Source organism: Rhinolophus hipposideros, assembly GCF_964194185.1.
Source record: "Rhinolophus hipposideros genome assembly, chromosome: 2".
In the NCBI taxonomy this organism is placed as follows: domain Eukaryota; kingdom Metazoa; phylum Chordata; class Mammalia; order Chiroptera; family Rhinolophidae; genus Rhinolophus; species Rhinolophus hipposideros.
The window spans coordinates 30,729,726-30,748,452 of NC_138048.1; the positions used below are offsets into that span (position 1 = coordinate 30,729,726).

An 18,727-nucleotide genomic window follows, 5' to 3' on the forward strand; every position below is an offset into this window, starting at 1 on the left:
AATCAGTTTTTTGAGGGGGTCCAGGTAGGAATTTATAACAAATTCCTGAGGTGAATCCTGTGTCCACTGACATAGGAGTACTACACTGTAGAAACAGATGCACATGAAAATATTTCTTTGCAAGGACTTCCTGGTTGTATCTCCTGGAACTCGAGTCTTCTGTGGATCACAGGCAGCCATGGCATCTCCAGAATAGGGGGCACTGTACTGTCCCCTCACAAAGAGCACAGGCACAAAGGCAGACTTGCTCTCTCTCTATAAACCAGATTCACTGGGCCAAGCCCTTAACCCTTTACCTTAAAAAACAAAACACAAGATAAACCCAGATCCCTTGAAGTTGTATGTTTGATTCTATCCTTAAGATTTACTCATTAAATTGCTATGCAATATTTGACAGATTTCATTCACAGACTACTTAAGCAGAGCAAATCCTTTTTAAAAATTCAAACAGTAAAACTGTTTGCCATTTGCCTAAAACTAAGACTTCCTTTTAGCAGCAAGCTTAGCAGGAAAATATTTTGAATGTAAAATCAGCTTGAGTCAGCTGATAGTATTATGAGTTTCAAATTTGAACAAGTCTATTGGGAGATAATTTCTATTTTTGAGAAGTTTGTCATTGAATAAGAATACAGAACACACAAAAGAGAAAGGTATGTTATAATTAAGTAAAAAACAGAAGGATGACAACTCAGTTTGATACAGAGGATACAAGTGAACAATAACAACTCTAGGGCTCAAGGAATAAGATTTTTGACTATAGAGACATTGCATTAAAACACTGCTAGATTCCACATAAGAGAGATTCTAGCATTACAGCAATGGCAACCACTTAATAAGTGCTTACACATTAATCATTGTACACATACAAAGTCATATATAAACCCTGAGAGATTGGTATTATCCTATTTTTCAGTTAAGAACGAGGCTCTCAACTAATGTCTGCTTTTACAAACTGTGAAATGAGGGTTGAAACTCCCAAAATTTTTAGCAGGAGACTGCACATCAAAGCTAATCAACTGCTGTAAGGTGCCATTATCATTTGCACTAAGATAATGCTGATATAAAACCACCCATGTCACTTATTTAAATAAATTGCACATTGGGTGTTTTGGCATGGAATACTTTCTCGAGATGAAATTCTTGCCTTAGAAACCTGATGACCTTAAAACAAAAAACAAACCAGTATGATGAACTGAAAGTGGAAAAAAGAAATCAGGCATCTGGACTTTGATTCAAGTGGGCAGTGTATTCCACATTCCAGGCCATTTCAAAAAGCCCTGTGCTTTGGCCAAACCCGATTGCTGGAATCTCCATGTCTTTTTATTTCACAGTTATTTACACTTCAGCTCTACCTGTAGTGTGGCCACAAATTCATAAGCACTTTTTCTATTTTTTCGACAACATTATGTGATACTTGACAAGTTTTGAATAAATAATTTTAAACTAAGTTTAACAACATGGGAACTAAAAGGCACACATTTTTGGCTGATTAAACCTTATATAAACAAAATACTTGAAGTGGCAAAATTTTTCCCAAGAAGCACATTTTATCAACAGATTTATGATATTGTAGGTCTAAGAGAAATGTCTCAGAGAAAATACTGATTTTTACATAGGAAATAAACACAGGATGCTATTTTAAAATTACATAGAGGACAATAAAGTTTAAAATAAGTATAGAACAAATCAAACTTTAAATAAAGGGCTTGGAGATCAAGTTAAGGAAATTTTATAAGCACTAGAACATAAAGAGATGAAAAATGAGAGAAAATAAGGAAATTGGATTATTTCAGGGAATACAATACCTAACTAGTAAGTTCTAGAAGAGAGATGAGGGGAAATGGAGGGTAGAAAGTTATCCTAGAAGTGATGTAAGTAATATCCCCAACTGAAATACATGGGTTTCCAGATTAAAAAGGTCTAATGTACACCCAGCAAAACGGGGGTGTTGGTGCTTGAGGGGTAGTGGAGACCATTCAAAGCACACAAGTTGCAAAATTGCAGAGTACTGGGATAAAGACACGATCTCAAAAGTTTCTGAGAAGAAAATAGGTCTTATGCAAAGGATCCAGCATCAGTAACATTTGACTTCTTAGCATTGGAAGTTAGAAAACAATGAAACAATACCTTCAGAAGTCTTCATTTTATCCTAAACTTCATGTCTAGCTAAACAACAGTATCAGAGTTAAAACAAGGGTATTTCAAGACATGTAAACACTCAGAAATATCTTCCTTAAGCTTTTCTCAAGATGTATTTCTCAAGAAGTGCCACAAAGTCAGGGAGTAAACAAGTAAGGCATAAGATGTAGGTTATTCAACATAGGAGAGAAGTAAAAGATGATGGTGTGGAATTCCAGGAAATGTTGCCATAAACTAATACATGGAACAGATAGATGACTTCAGTATTTGATCATTTTTAAAAACGGTCAGTCTAGAAATATGCATTTAATTAACAGAAGACATAGCTAAAATAATTGAAAATGGGAGAATCAGCTAAGATGGTGACAAAGGAGACTCCTGAGCTCCCCTCCTCCCACAGACACATCAACTGTGTACAGCTGCACATAGAGCTATTCCTAATGAAAGATACCCAGGAACTACCCGAGGACTCCTACATGTGGGCACATGAGAGAACACCCATATCGAAATGGGTAGGAAAGCCTGAGACACAATCTCCATAACCTTGCCCCTAGCACAGTGCCGTACAATCAGGAGCAAGCTCCCAGCTAGCAGCTTTTCCCTGAAGAGCAGAGTTTGGACCCCACATCTACCACCCCAACTTTTAAGGCTCCCACATGAGAGGGCTCCTAAATACCTAGCTCTGGAAGCCAGTGAGGATTGTGTCGAAACTTTTAAGAATAAAGCAGTTATTCAAAAGTGCATGAGCATGAGCCACAACTATCCTGGGTGATCAGTGCAGAGGGACCGTTTCCCAGTCTTTCCCTGAAAGACACCCGTAAATGTTAAGCACTACTGCCTGAGGACCAAGTTTCTAATTTAGCAAGCATCTAGAGCCTCGCTATGATCCTCCATGGAGACTGGAAGATGATGGATACCTCTCCAGCCAGCTCCAAGTCACTAGTATCTCCCTGCAAGGAGGTTGTACATATGTCTGCACCCAATCTTTTACAGCTTCTACCCAAGGGATGGGTCATGTGGCCCTGATAGCCAATGGGGCTTGCATTCACAAGTACCACAGGACTGTAGCAGAGAAGCAGTGCTTACCAGGCTCAGCACAGAGGGAACAGGCAAAAATGCCCATCTCTCACTCTTTCCCTGAAAAGGGCTCATAAGGGGTGCATACTTTAAACACTGCTGCCTGAAGGTGAGGCTTCTAACTTGAGCACCTATCTAGTGGCTGGCTGCAAGTCTTCCCCGAGACTGGGAAGCCAGCAGACACCTTTCCTGCCCTCTCTCTCTCCAGCCTGCTCCAACAATAAAACCAAGTCACTCTATCTCCCTGGACGGAATCTGTACAAAAGTCTGGCACCCCAGCTTTTGTAGCTGCTGCCCATGTGATGAGCCCCCAGATTACCTGGCTCTGAGAGCCAATGGGGCTTGCATTCCTGAGTCCCACAGTACTATAGCAAATGAAGCAGTTTTTAAAAGGTGCAAGAGCATCCCTTTCTTCCTCCCATGGCTATATCCTCGGTCCAATACAGAGGAAACAGGCTAGATGCCCATCTCTCAGTTTCTCCCAGGAAGGTGCTTAACTACATAATTTCCCAGCTGCTACCTGAGGGTCCAGTTTATAACCAGCCTGGCATCTACTGTGTTTCCCCCAAAATAAGACCTAGCGGGACAATCAGCTCTAATGTGTCTTTTGGAGCAAAAACTAATATAAGACCCAGTCTATTATTATATATCACATGTCATATATCATATCATGTCATATCATATCATATCTCATCATATCATATCATACCATATATATTGTGGACCTGGTCTTACAGTAAAATAAGACTGGGTCTTATTAATTTTTGATCCAAAAGACGCATTAGAGCTGATTGTCTGGCTAGGTCTTATTTTCAGCAAAACACGGTAGGTGCTGACTGCAATTCTCACCTTTGGGACATTGACGGGTTTGGGCACACTCAATTACTGCAAGCCACTAAGAATAAGGAAGGTAGCTTGGACAATCTCAGAGGTTTGACAGACAAGGAGGCATTTGGGCTGGGCTGATCAAAGAGGTTCATTTCTTATACAAGACCATTCTATTGAGATTGGGAGAGATGGCTGTTTTATCTAATATTTAGAAACCAACAAAAAGAGTCAAAGAAAATGAAGAAACAGGAATATGTTCCAAATATAAGAAAAAGAAAAATCTCCAGAAACAAAATGAAATGAACACAAGTGATTTACCAGATAGAGAGTTCAAAATAACAGTCATAAAGATGTTCAACAAGGCCAGGAGAACAATGCATGAACAAATTTAGAATCTCAGCAGAGATAGAAAATATTAAAACGTGTAAAACAAAAAACACATAGCTGAAGAATACAATAACAACTGAAAAATCCATTGGAGGATTTAACATCATACTAAATCGAGTGGAAGAAAGGATCAGCAAACTTGAAGACAAGACAGTAGAATTCATCCAGAGGAACAAACAAACAAAAATGAAAAAGAGTGAAGATAGCTTAAGGGACATATGTGACACCATCAAGCAGAAAAAGATATGTATTATAGAGGTTCCAGAAGGAAAGGAGAGAAAGTGCAGAAAGCTTATTAAAAAAACGTAATGGTTGAAAACTTCCTTTACCTGGTAATAGAAACAGACATTCAGATCCAGGAAGTCCAGAGTTCCAAATTAAAATAATCCAAAGAGATCCACACTGAGACACATTATAATTAAATTATCAAAAGTTAAAGACAAGGGAATCTTAAAAGCAGGAAGAGTAGAAAAGCTGTTACAAGGGATTTCCCATAAAACTATTAGCAGATTTTTTAGCAGAAGCTTTCAGGCCAGAATGGAGTGGCATGACATATTCAAAGTGCTGAAACAAAACAAAACAAACAAAAAAACTACCCAGCAAAGTTGTCTTTCAGAACTGAAAGAGAGATAACGAGTTTACCAGACAAACAAAAGTTGGCAGAGTTCATCACCATCACTACACAAGCCTTACAATAAATGTTAAAGAGAGTTCTTCAAGCTGTAACTAAAGGATGCCAAATAAGTTACAGGAAAACACATGAAAGTATAAAACTCATTGGGCAAAAGTAAATATATAGTTCATTTCAGAATACTCTACTGTTGTAATCATGGTGGGTAAATCACTTATAACTATTATGAAGATTTAAAAAGTATTAAAAATAATTGTATGATAATTATTTGTTAATGGATACACGATGTAAAAAGATTTAAATTGTGCCATCAAAAACAAAATGTGTAAGAGTAAAAATGTAGAGCTTTTGTATGCATTTGAAGTTAAGTTATTATAAGCTTAAAGTAGACTGTTATAAATAGAAGATGTTTTATGTAAGCCTTATGGTAACACAAAGTAACAACATATAATAGATATACAAAATAAAAAGAATCAAAGCATACCACTACAGAAAATCATCAAATCACAAAGGAAGGGAGCAGAAGGAAGAAAGGAACAAAATAATTACAAAACAACCAGAAAACAATGAAGAAAATAGCAATAGTAAATCCATACCTATCAATAATTACTTTAAATATATATGGACTAAATTCTCTAATCAAAACACATAGAGTGGTTTAATGGACAAAAACAACAAGACCCAAGAGTATGTTGCCTATAAGAGACTCACTTCAGCTTTAAATACACCCAGACTAAAAGTGAAAGAACGGAAAAAGATATTTTATGCAAATGGAAACCAAAGAAAGCAAGGGTGCCTATACTTAATAGACAAAATAGATTTTAAGCCAAATACTGTAACAAGAGACAAGATGGTCATTGTATAATGACAAGTCACTTCAAGAGGACGTAGCATTTGTAAATATTTATGAACCCATTAGGAGCACCTTAATATACAAAGCAAATATTAGCAGATCTGAAGGGAAAAATAAGAATACAATAAGGGTAGGGGATTTCAATACCCCACTTTCAACAATGGACAGATGATCCAGACAGAAAATCAATAAGGAAACAAAAAACTTAATCTACACATTATATCAGATGGACCTAACAGACATAGAGAACATTGTATCTGACAGCAACAGAATGTACATTGTTCTCAGGCACACATGATCTTCAGGAGAGATCATATGTTAGGCCACAAAATAAAACAAGTTTTAATAAATCTAAGAAAATTGAAATCATATCAAGCATCTTCTCTGACCTTAATGGTATGCAAGTAGAAATCAATTACAAGGAGAAAACTGGAAAATTCACAAATATGTGATTAAAAAACATATTACTGAACAGTTAATGAGGCAAAGAAGAAATCAAAAGAGTAATCAAAAATATCTTCAGACAAATTAAAATGAAAATACAACATACTAAAATTTATGGGATGCAGCAAAAGCAATTCCAAGAGGAAAGTTTAGAAATGAATGCCTATATTAAGAAAAAGAAAAAGCTTTCAAATATCTAATTTTACAGCTCAAAGAACTGGAAAAAGAAGAACAAACTAAGCCCAAACTTAGGAGAAGGAAGGAAATAACAATGATCAGAGAAGAAATAAATGAAAAACAATTAAGATCAATGAAACTAAGAGCTGATTTTTTTGAAAAGATAAACAAAATTGACAAACCTTTGCTAGAATAAGAAAAAAGAGAGAAGACCCAAATAAATAAAATCAGAAACGAAAGAGGAGACATTACAACTGATATCATCGAAATATAAAGGATTGTAAGAGACTACTATGAACAATTACACTCCAACAAATTGGATAACATAGAAAAAAGGGAAAATTCCTAGAAACACAAAACCTACCAAGACTGAATCAGAAAGAAATACCAATGTGAACACCAATTACTAGTAAGGAGATTGAATCAGTAATCAAAAAACTTCCAACAAACAAAATCTCAGGACTAGATGGTTTCACTGGTGAATTCTACCAAACATTTAAAGAAGAGTTAATGTCAATTCTTCTCAAAGTCTTCCAACAAATTGAAGGGTAGGAGACATGCCCACACTCATTTTACAAGGCCAGCATTACCTTGTAACAAAGTCAGAGAAGGACATTACAAGAAAAGAAAATTACAAGTCAAGACCCTTGATAAAAATAGATGCAAAAATCCTCAATAAAATATTAGCAAACTGGGTTCAACAATATATTAAAAGGATCATACAACATAATCAAGTGGGAGTCACTGCAGGGATGCAAAGATGGTTTAACATCCACAAATCAATAAGTGTAATACACCAACTTAACAAAATGAGAGATAAAAATCATATGATTATTTACATGATTTCAATAGATACCAAAAAAGCAGTTGGAAAAATCCAACATACTTTCATGAGAAAAAGTATCAACAAAGTGGGTATAGAGGGAATGTACCTCAACATAATAAAGACTATATATGACAAGACCACAGCTAATAACATACTCAACAGTGATATGCTGAAAGGTTTTCCTCTAAGTACAGAAACAAGACAAGGATGCCCCCTTTCAACACTTTTGCTGGAAGTCCTAGCTGGAACAATTAGGAAAGAAAAAGAAATAAAAGGCATCTAAATTGGAAAGGAAGAAGTAAAATTGTCTGATGACATGGTATGATATATAAGAAACCCTAAAGACTCAACCAAAAAACTGTTAGAACTAATATACAAATTCAGCAAAGTTGCAGGATACAAAAATCAATACACAAAAATCAGTTATGTTTTATACACCAACAATGAACTATCAGAAAGAGAAATTCAGAAAATCCCATTTACAATAGCATCATAAAAATAAAATACTTAGGAATAAATTTATTCAAGGAGAAAGATCTGTACACTACTATAAAATATTGATGAAAGAAATTGAAGACACAAATAAATAGAAGTATATTTCATGTTCATGGCTTAGAAGAATTAATATTGTTAAAATATCCCTACTACCCAAAGCAATCTATAGATTCATTGCAATCTCTATCAAAATTTGAAAGTCATTTTTCAAAAAATAGAACATACATCCTAAAATTTATATAGAACCACCAAAGGTCCTGAATAGCCAAAGCACTCTTGAGAAAGAACAAAGCTAGAGGCATCATGCACCCTGATTTTAATCTATATTACAAAGCTATAATAGTAAAAAAAGTATGGTATTGGCATAAAAACAGATACATAAATCGATGGAACAGAATACCATATTTCCCCCAAAATAAGACCTAGCCAGACCATCAGTTCTAATGCGTCTTTTGGAGCAAAAATTAATATAAGACCTGGTCTTATTTTAATATAAGACCTGGTATAATATAATATACTATAAAATACTATACTATACTATACTATACTATACTATACTATAATATAATATAATATAATATATACCAGGTCTTTATGATATGATATGATTATGATATGATACAATATAATACCAGGTCTTATATAATAAAGCTCAAAATGGATTAAAAACTTGGACATAAGATGTGAAACCATAAAACTCCTAGAAGAAAACATAGGCGTAATCTCTGGTCTTGGTGATGATATTTTTTGGATTTGACACCAAAAACAAAGACAATAAAAGCAAAAGTAAACAAGTAGGACTGCATTACACTAAAAGCTCTGCACAGCAAAGGAAACCATCAACAAAATGAAAAGGCAACATATAGAATGAGAGAAAACATTTGCAAACTATGTATGCAATCAAGGGTTAATATCCAGAATACATAAGGAACTCATACAACTCAATAGTAAAAAAGCAAATAACCAAATTAAAAAAAAAGGGTAAATCACCTGAATAGACATTTTTCCAAAGAAGACATATAGATGGCCAACACGTACATGAAAAGATGCTCAACATTACTAATCATGAGGACAATACAAATCAAAATCACAAAAAGCTATTACTTCACATCTGTTAGGATATCCGATCTATTAACAGAAAGACGAGATAACCAATGGTGAGGATGTGGAGGAAAGTGAACCCTTATGCACTGTTGGTGGGATGTAACTGGTACAGCCACCCTGGAAACAATATGGATCCAGCAATTCCACTTCTAGGTAAATATCCAAAGGAAATGAAATCATTACCTCTAAGAGATATTTGTATTCCCATGTTCATAGCAGCATTATTCACACTGGCCAAGATATGGAAACAATCTAAGTATCCATCGATGAATGAATGGAAAAAGAAATGTGACATATGTATATACCATGTTTCCCTGAAAATAAGACCTAGCCAGATAATCAGCTCTAATACGTCTTTTGGAGTAAAATTTAATATAAGACCTGGTCTTATTTTACTATAAATACAAGATCGGGTCATAATATAATAACTGGTTATATTATATTATATTATATTATATTATATTATATTATACCCAGTCTTATATAAGATACGATATGATATGATACGATACTGGGTCTTATATAAGACCAGGTCTTATATTAATTTTTGTTCCAAAGTTTCATTAGAGCTGATTGTCCAGCTAGGTCTTATTTTCGGGGAAACACAGTAATGGAATATCATTCACCCTTGAAAATTAAGGGAATCCTACATTTGCAATAACATGGATTGAACCTCGAGGGCATTATACTAAGTGGAAAAGTGAAATATGGCAGAGAAAGACAAATACTGCATGGTATCCCTTATATGTGGAATCTAAAAAAAAAAAAAAAAAGTTGAACTCACAGAAACAGTAGAAAACCTGGGGTTGGTGGATGAAATAAATAGGAAGAGGTTGGTAAAAAGGTCCAAACTTTCAGCTATAAGATGAGTATAGTTTATTATAAGAAGGTATGAGTATCTAATGTGTAACATCATGACTATAGTTGATAACGTATTGTATAATTGAAATGTGCTACGAGAGTAGAATTTAATGTTGTCAGCCTCCCTCCCCCGAAAGGTACGTATATGAGGTGATGGATGTGCTGATTAACTTGATGGGTGGGAGGAAGCCTTTCATAATGTGTACATGTATCAAGTTGTCATGTTGTACACTTTAACTATCTTACAAATTTGTCAATTATACCTTAATAAAGTTGAAAAACAAATAATTAAAAATACTTGCTTCTGGGAAACAGAATTTATTCATATGAATGAGCTGCTTCGTAGCATTTGAATTTTAAAACCATGTGCATGTATTTCTGATGAAAATGAAAATGAAAAAGCCATTTATAAGACCTACTTCATTGAAATGAATTACAGTGCAGTCCCGATGACAATGGTAGTGAAGCTCTTGAGTCTCCTAGAGGACAAGCCAAGTAAGTACACTACTGGCAGAATGCCATGCCTGGTTCTGCCTGGGTAGGTATCCATCCAAACAAAAGGAACCTCCCAAGCCTCCCTGCCAGCATGATTTCTGGAGCCAGAAAGACTTGGGTTCATAGCTACACTACTGTGTGACTTTCAGGTAAGTTATTTGACCTCTATAAGCACCAATTTTCTCATATGTAAAAACGAGGATCATAATGTTATTTGTAATTATAACCGATAAGGGTATACAAATATCTGTGAGTTTTTTGGTGAGGATTAAATGAGATAATACATGTAAAAGCAAGGGGCCTGGCACATAGTGATTATAAATATCCTCTAGTATTATATTTATTATGTTTATTTATATTTATATCTATTATATAAATATATCTATTATAAATATATTATTATAATTATATATAATATAATTATATATAATATATCTATTATATAGATATAAATATACCTATATAAATATATCTATTATATAAATATATCTATTATATTTATATCTATATTTAGAAGGTGCTTCTAGTATTGAGGAATTTGACCAATACTGCCACGGAAACGCTCAAGAAGAATCTATAATATAAATATATCTATTAAATATATCTATTATAAATATATATAATATATAATGATATATATATAATATACATATATTTAATATATAATATATTATATATTATATATTTATTATATAGATATAAATATATATTATATAAATATATCTATTATATTTATATGTATATTTAAAAGGTGCTTCTAGTATTGGGGAATTTGACCAATACTGCCATGGGAACTCTCAAGAAGAATTCCTCTATGTCCACATACTGTTGTAGTTATACAGGTTATAATAAATGCATAGCTAATGGATTATGGGGAAGAATAAAAATTTAGCAGGTGAAGCTTTCTGCCTGCCATCAACATAGCTGCATAGGCTGAAAACAAAAAGTTCTAAGATTTCTCTGAAGAGTCTAGAAAGCTCTAAATTATCCCAGAGGAATTATTATCCCAGAGGGATAACAAAGAAGAGGGTAGAGTTTGAGAGCAACTGTGAAAATCAGCATAAGCATTAAATATCAACTTATAGAAAAAGTAGGGTTTCAAATAGTGGGATCTGTGTTTCATGGGTCACGCTGTGAGAGATAGGGAAGCTCCAAGCTGGAGGATGTAGCCTGAGACAATTCTTCAGGTGTGGTTAGGGCACACACTTCTGTCATCTCCTGCCTTCCCTTCCTTTATTCCTCTCTATAACCATTTCCCTCCATTTTTGTCCATAATATAGAGCTGAATTATAATCTTCGTTACCTAATGAACTTTTAATACACTCCCATTTACTTAAAAACCGTGTTTTAACTCTAACAGTAGCCTCATAAAACCTCAAGCAACCTTGTTTTTATGTAGAAAGTCCATCCTGTAGCTGTCTGTTTGAATTGTTTGGTTAGCTAATTTTACCCCTAGTGTAGTCTTGAAATATTTGAGCCTCGTTCAGGTAGAGTTTCAGTCAGGGGGAGAGAAATGGAAAAGGGGAATAAGAGAAAAAGGGTATGGGGCACTCAGACAGGGAAAGAGAAACCCAATCAATCAGTTCTCCAACGACACTGCAAAATTAGGGTAAGCATTTCTGGATTCCTGCCACATGCAGATACTGTGCTGACCTGGGAATACAGATAAGGAGCAAAGGGCAGAGCTGCAGGGACTTAGAGGACAAAATACGTCCTGGGACAGAAGGGAGAGGAGCAGGGCATCAGCAGGCATCAGGCAGCGTCAACCAGCTGCCTAGTACGTCCTTAGGGACATGTCTTGTGTCTCCCATTTCTGTGGGGTACACAAATTTCAGTTCTGAGCTGCATTCTTAATTCTAAAGTGTTGCTGTGAGTTTCTGGCAACCCTTCTCCTAGGCGTTACATAATTCTAAGTGAAAAGTAATGAAAATAATATGGTGATGTGAAAAGAAGAATCGCTCTCTTTGTTCTTTTTGTAAAATTAAATTTATTGGGGTGACATTGGTTGGTAAAATAATGTAGGTTTTAAGTGTACAATTCTATAATACATCATCTATGTCTCACATTGTCACCACCCAGAGTCAGTGTTCCTTCCATCACCATATTTTGGACCCCCTTTACCCTCATCTACCACCCTCCCCCCCCCCCACCTAGGGTAAGCATTTAGGTAACCACTAAACTGTTGTCAGTATCTATGAGTTTTAGTTTCTTTGTTTGTCTTCATCATTCGTTGCTTTCAGTTTTATATCCCACACATGAGTGAAGTCTTTCTTTATAGACTAGTGGAGTTCTGTGCTCCTTGCTGTACTTTTGCCAGAAGAAAAGTTGCAAAACCGAGCAATCCATTATATTTCTTCCTTCTTTAATGAGGAAGCAATTGTTTTGCTGCCCACACCTACAACAACTAAATACCATGCCTAAGGCTCTGGCAGTTTACTCCTTTCTACAACGCCTATGAGAAGAGATGTTGAAAAGCTACTACAAAATCTGCAGAAACCAGAATTTCACAAAAACACCACAAATAAAGATATAATGGCTATTCCACATGCCTGCTTCATTCAGCCAGATTCAGTTTGTAAGAAGTTGCTGCCTCTATTCCCATTTACTTTTAGTGCCAATATTTTATTAAATCAAACAACACAAACAATAGTCCCAAACTGTATGCGGTCAGCTATAGGAAACTCGGGTAGATGTTCGTCTTAGAGGAAGAACTGTTCTCCAGAACCCTCCTAAGCGGGAGAGGACAATAGAAGTACTTGAGCAGGTTAAGTGAACTTGATTTGTCTTAATTACCCGTCAGAGTACATTTTCCACAGGAAATTGCTGGGCCACATGTAAGTCTGGCACATACAGTGGATTCTTCAGTTTTTTTAGTCAGTGAGAAGAGACATGGGCTCATTTGAAGAGAAGAGTGAGATTAAAGGGCTTTTTAAAAAAGCTAGTGTATAGTGATTGTGTGTGTCCATCCATATGTATTGCCAAACCAGTTCATCTGGAAGAACAATGGCTTATCAAAATGTGTATTAAAAACAAATAAGTCAGACAGAAAAAGTCAAGAACCATATGATTTCACTGATATGTGGGATATAAAACTGAGAGCAACAAAGGAACAAGACAAATAAAGAAACAAAAACTCATGGACATAGACAATACAGTTTAGTGGTTACCAGAGGGTAAGGGGGTTGAGGGGTGGTAGATGAGAGTAAAGGGGATCCAATATATGGTGATGGAAAGAGAACTGACTCTGGGTGGTGAGCACACAATATGATACACAGATGATGTCTTACAGAATTGTACACTTGAAACCTATGTAACTTTACTAACCATTGTCATCCCCATAAACTTTAATTAAAAACAAAACAAAACTGAAACAGTTTGTCTGAAAACAAATTGCAGACCATACACATAGATTCAAAGAAAAATGGTTTATCAGGACAATTCTACTTGCTATAAGACTGACCTAGGTTTTGATTTTATTTTCAGTTCCCATTTTCCCACTGATACTGTGCATGGCTTCAGATATAAGAATATATCATTTTAGAGCTTGGAGCGACTTCGAGATCAGTTACCACACTTCCCGTCCCTTTAAGCAGCGGTGCAGGACTTATTGTTTAAGTCATGTACTTTATCAGTTCTTCCTTCACAGAACTGAAAGTAATCATAGTGGTCTTTGCAAACAAAGCGATTGGCTCCAGAAAGGAGAGGTCCTTATTATTTTTCTTTTAGTTCAACGAAAGCCACATGTTGAGATTTCATGGGAAAAATTAAGTGGAAAATAAACATTGGGGCATGGGCTCGTTGGGTACTGATACAAACATCTCTATATTTTCTTTGTAGTTTAGGGGTGGGGGTGAGTGAGGGAGCCTGTAAAGACAGAGATGATGGAGTTGTGCCACAACAGTTTGCCTCTGTTGGTAGAGCGCTTCTGCGTCACGTGACTAAGACAGTGATGGCTCCCCACAAACAGTCCTTCTTCCTTGTGCCCATATACGACCACAGCTTACCACAGCTGCAAGCAGCCATTGGCAAGGCTGGGGTGTTTCCCACCGTGCCCCCTCTGGAGTTGCACCTCAGTGCCCCAGAGAAGCCATGCAGCTCCGCTCTCTATAGACAGAAACATCTCATGCCAGGTGTGTTGCTGCACCCTCCCAGCAGCAAAACAGCGGGTGGAAGGCCCCTTCCTGTGGGCTATTTGTCAGCTTTCTGTAAAGTACATAAAAACCCGGCTCAGTCATAACAACAGGCAGAGAGAGAGGTGAGCATACACTGTGAGAAGGAAAAGGTAGCATAGCCACAGTCTTTTCGGTTCTAGAATAGTCTGTGAACATTTGTAATTTTGCACTAATAAAGATCTATTGTCTCTGCCGTGATTCTCCTGAGTGAAATGGTCTAACACCAAGCTCTGTACTCCACCCTGGTCCACGTGCAATGATCAGCGAATCATTATCCCCTGTTTCAGATCTCATGTTTGTTTTCAGTCAGGACAAATGGTGGAAAAACACTCAAAATAAATTATTGACATATGTCTCCTGGAACTGGAATGCAGCTATGGTAATTCTTTCAGCAGTTATTTTCTTCCAGCTTTTCAAATAGGGAATTCCAGAACCTACGGGGAAGGGGGAGGATTTTCACAGCTATAATTCAAAGTTTGCCTATTTGGGGAATTCAGTATTACTGTATATTTTGGTTTAAAAATTTCCCAAGCACTGAAATGTGACCAAAGTCATTCTTTATAGCTAATAAAAACCACCTGGTGGCTGCGTCCTGTACACACTCTTTCTTCGTTTTACAGTGTCTTTTCTTAGCATTAATCTTGGACCATGGTTGGGGCAGAAAAGATACAATGGAAAGAAACCTTGCCTTAACAATGTGATAGAGTATGAAAAAAGCTTGTATTGAGAAAGCCAACACGTCTACATTTGGGGGACTCATAGTTTTATTATTCTGGCTGTAGCTTTGCTGTTGGTGGGAACTTTAAGGAGTACTTGTATTTCACCAAAGTCATGTGTACGTATCTGATTTGAAAGAACAATACTATGGATGTGCTTTTCTTACCAGCCTGTCTCCTTTCATCCTATCCTTTATTGTCAGGTTCCAGTCTCATGTGCTCCATGAGGCTTTCTCTCCTGATAAATTACAGAACTTGCATGGAAGTCCTACACTGGTATGTTCTTTGTGCTGCCTTATGTATGATGCTCTCCAGTTGTTTCATGGGTGTTAGTTTTGTTTTACTAGGTACTTGCAGGCTTCAGAAATCTCAAATTAAATAACTCAACTTCACTTTATTCTTCCTTAAATCATTAAATTACTTTGACTAATAGAAGTTTCAACAAATAATTTTAATATTTCAGCTCCAAACAATGTTGTCCATGCAACAAATGAGTCTTTATTATATTTGTTAAGATAGCACAGAATGCATTCTCAGGCTCACTGGAGGCTGGGATCTACTAAGCTACTCGATCACCACAAAGTTTCGTGTACTGTAGACAAAATAATTTTCATTAGATCACCTTGACATCTGCATGCATTATATTTGTCCCCAATGGGAAACTGTTCTTTCTTCAAATTACTGATGTACAACTTTTAAATCATGACCCATTAGGGATGATCAATATAATCCTGGTCAAATCATATATATGAACATTAATAATCTTTATATCCTATCGGATTTCATTCAATCATCAAACTAAAAATAACTAAATAAGACACCTGTAGATGTACTGAATGACCCCAAACTTATGCCAAGTAGTAAAACTCGGCATGGGGTTCTGATTTCAGGGATTCCTAAACTTAACATTGCTTGTTCCCAAAGGCAAATCCGGAAAGGGCTTCCTTTGGGCTTTGCTTATCTTGAGATGAGAATGGGCTGTAGGGGTCCTTCTTAGAAGGCCCACTGATGAAGGACAGAGAGATAAGCGAGTCACATACCATGAGGGCAGGATAAAGGTTGTCTTTCAGGCTGAGGCAAAATCCAGAAACAATCAGCATGAATCCTGTGACAGTTACAACTCATGACTTGATTGGTCCTGTGATTCCAGAATGAGACGTAGCTCAGCCCCAAGGAACTTTTCTCTTATGCACCTACTTGACCAATTGCATCAGATGCCAAAAGGGCACTTTTACATGACATTAACGAAAGGTCCCTTTTTTTTAAAAAAGATTTATTCTACCCCTTGCACAAGTGAAAATAGCCGGTTGCTCACTGCACACAACCATGCCATTTTGGCCCCTGCACTGAGGACACATGCTATTTTTTCTGACATTCCTCTTTCTCCTACCAGTCACCTAGTTAGCTCCTTCCTGTTAATCCTTCAAGCCTCAGCTCAAGTGTCAGTTTTCTTTGGGAAGTCTTTCCTAATTTCCCCAGATTTTGTGAAGTGCCACCCACTCTGGGTTCCCATCTCTCCATGTGCATTCTTCTACCAGGGCTCTCACCACTTTGAGTAGAACAACTGGTTATTAACTGCCTACCCCTCTAGCCTCCTCTCAAGAGCAGTCACCATGCTTATTCATGTTTGTAACCACAACAGCAAGCATTCGGCTGAGCACCTTGTTGACAGTCAATGTTAGCTGAATGGAAACACAAACAAACCATCTTTTACAAACAAATCAGGTTTAAAATGTCACCGGAATAACACTTCTACTTCTGATTATCATTGCTGATAGGTAAACTGTGAGATAGGAGGACAGCCTGATTCAGAAAAGGAACACAATGAAATTGGATGCCTTTCAATGTACTTTCTGTGTACTACACAACTCACTTTTTATTAAGTGGAATAAAAAGCAGGAAACTGAAGAGAGAAACCATCCAAGTCCTGTAAGCCCAAAGCCACCTATTAAAAAGTCAAAATTAAATGCCTTCTCTTTTACTTTTTCCTTGAAATATATTATGCTAAAAATAGGCTCTCTCCCTGTTAATCTTGTTAAGAAAACAGAACCAAGATCATCATTACTGAAATATATGCTTATTTTGGCTAACTTAAATCCTTTAAGAAAATTAGCAGTTACAAAACTTTCCATGTTACAGCTTAAAATAGAGAACTTGAGAGAAAAAAACAACAAAAAACACTTGTGGAAAAGGGTTATTTTTGCAGTACAGCACTACAGTTTATAAACAGCAAACCATCAAAATGAATTAGATCTTCCTTTTCCCCTGAAAAGAATAGAAGAGTCTCCCTACTGTCAGAGCCAAAATAGGCTCTTTCGGGTGTTGTAATCAGTACCCAATCCATTCAATCACATGATGACAGTGAAAGATACAGAAAGTAAAACTTAGGGGGAAAATATCTCTGATGCTGGAATTTCAGTTTTCACCGCTGTTGATCTTTTTCAACTCTGAGGAACTTTCAAGCTATGAAATATTCACTCTGGAAAAATTTCTGATTGTGTCCCTCTGAAAATGCTTCTCTGTTGCTTGGTGTACTATAACTTAAGATACCAGGTTGTTTTTGTTTGTTTGTTTGTTTTCTTTTTTACAGAAAGCATAGACAGTTTATCAAACAGTGTTTTAGAGTTTGAGGAAATAAATTGATTTCCCTCAGAGAGCAAAATTTAGTTGGAATGAATTTAGCATATTGGCTTTTTAAAGAAAATGGTTGGCTATATCCATTTGAGAATCTCCTTGATTTTTGTTTTGTTTTAGATGGCTAAATTTGATTTAGCCACGTAAAACCAAACCAAACCACACCAAAAAAATCATTACTACATATCTAGAAATGTAAAGGTCCTTATATTTCTTATAATAATAAAATGAACTGATAAAATATTGGGTATTTTAGATTTATAAAGGAATCACAAAACTATGCAGTAATATAAACAACCTTGTATCAATGTGTAATAATAGATACCAAGAAAAGTTGTTTATCATAGGCCAATGCTAATACTATTTGTTTCTTGTTTCAAAAATCTATTCTCATTTGTCTGTGATAAAAAGACCCCAAAACAAAGTATTACCGTGTCTGGGATTAGTCTCTAGTTATTTTAAGCATTAACTATTATAAACTGTCACCTATATTTATCGCATGGCTTTTATTTCCTTGCCCTCCCTTTTCCGGCATGCTGGCTAAATTCCTGTGTGCTTCAAATTCAGTTTACGTCATGCACACCATAGGTGTCTCTGGTCCACAGACTTTTCCTTCTCTAAATTTTGGTATTAGTATCAACATTTGGTACTAATGGCCTTCTGTTTTTCAATGTTCCCAGCTATACTGTCAGCTTACAAGACCATCTTGTTAGCTCTTGTATCCCCAGCAATAACTTGCATATTTGTAAAACATGACTGTAAAAGGATCTAGTGTTGTGTGTGGAAAGCCAAAGAGTGAAATGCACAGTCGGTCCTCCCTTAAGATACAGAGGGATGATGTCATTTCATTCCTCTGGTAGGACTTTTGCACTCTCAGAATTTACCTGT

At 36.1% G+C, this 18,727-nt stretch overlaps 1 protein-coding gene across 1 annotated transcript in view; it reads right to left on the minus strand.

Annotated features, from left to right (window-relative positions):
- The window catches only part of ABI3BP (ABI family member 3 binding protein), a 244,157-nt gene that overhangs the window by 6,415 nt on the left and 219,015 nt on the right, over positions 1 to 18,727 (minus strand). The gene's annotated exons all lie outside the window — the stretch shown is intronic.